The following is a 1,597-nucleotide window of genomic DNA, read 5'->3' as shown; positions in this document are numbered from 1 at the left end:
ATCACTTCTATACACCATCAGTTAACGGTATGTATCTCTATTCACTTAATTTTTTTCCCTGCCCCATCCCCACCTGCCCTGAAACTCTCTTTTATCTTGAAATCTAGTTGACTTCCTCACCTTGGAAGTTCTGTATCTACATTAGTCCCTCTTTTGCTTTGTAATTGACTTAATTATAAATTTATATCTCTGGTTCCCTATTTTCAGTCTTGTAGGTCTGTTTTACTTTAGATACTTTTATGTCTGGATTGAGTTCTAGGTGGTGTTGTTGTGTATGCTAATCTTAGGTTGTTGTCTGCTATTGTTGGTTCTCTGTCCAAAAAAACCACCCATTCATAAAGTTGATCTGGTTATTACAAATTCCTTTAATTTCTGTTTATGTGGAAATATCCTAATTTCACTGTCATATTTGAGGGACAGGCTTGCTGGGTATATGATTCTTGGTTTGCAATTTTTTTCTTTCAGAGTGTATTATATGTCATCCCATTGCCTTCTTGCTTGCATGATTTCTAGTGAGAAATCAGAACTTAGTCTGATTGGTTTTCTTTGTTGTTGTTGTTAGGTGCCATCGAGTTGGTACCGACCCATAGCGACCTTATGCACAGCAGAACGAAACACTGCCCTATCCTAGGCCAACCTCACTACTGTTGCCATGCTTGAGTAGAGCAACTTCATTTTTCCCAGGCTGCTCTCGGGATTTTTTTCCTTGTCTTTGATTTTGGAAAGTGTGATTATGATATATCTTGGTAATTTTCTTTTGGGACCTAGCCTGTTTGGAGTTCATTTAGCTTCTTGTATGCTTACCTTCTTATCTTTCATGATGTTAGAGAAATTTTTCTTCCAACAACTTTTTGACAATTTTCTCCTTGCTTTTTATTATCTCTTCCTGTTTAGGAATTCTGATCACCATAAATTATTTTTCTTCATGGTGTCCCACATCACTCTTAGGCTTTCTTTAGATTTCTTCATTATTTTTTCTGATTGTTCTTCTAGAATTCTAGTATTGAAAGATTTATCTTCAAGCTCACTAATTTGGACTTCCATTGCTTTGAATTTACTCCTGTCCCCTTATAATATATTATCCGTTTCTGAGATCTTAGTATTAATCTTCTGGATTTCTAATTGCAGGTTTTGTATTGTTTTAAAATTTGCATTTATTTTGTCTGTTTGGTCTTGTAGTGCTTTCCTAAATTCGTCTAAAGTTGTTTTTTTTTTCCTGTGGTCTCTTTGCTGTCCCATTTTTTTCTATCAATCCTTCGAACATACCTAAATATTATTCTTTTGAATTCTTTTTCAGTTAGTTCAATTACCTTTTCTTCCTCAAAAACATTTTCTGACTCTGTATCTTGGTCATTTGTTTTAGTCATTCTCTCTTGTTTCTTATTGTGATCTAAAATTGTCTGTTGTCTCTGGGAATTGTGGATTGTAGTGTTGTCTTATTAGTATTTAATTGATAATTTGCTGTGTGTTGATGATATACTCTTAGTCTCTCACCAACTGTCTCCTGTGGGTGTAGTTACCATTCTTCATTTGCCATTCATGAACTTAAATGGGTTTTGCTAGTGTTGGCAGCTTTCTATCTTTGATCAGGTGGTAT

This window comes from Chrysochloris asiatica, unplaced genomic scaffold (genome assembly GCF_000296735.1).
Source record: "Chrysochloris asiatica unplaced genomic scaffold, ChrAsi1.0 scaffold00104, whole genome shotgun sequence".
In the NCBI taxonomy this organism is placed as follows: Eukaryota; Metazoa; Chordata; class Mammalia; order Afrosoricida; family Chrysochloridae; genus Chrysochloris; species Chrysochloris asiatica.
The sequence above is the reverse complement of the archived record's forward strand: the minus strand, read 5'-3'. Positions refer to the sequence as shown.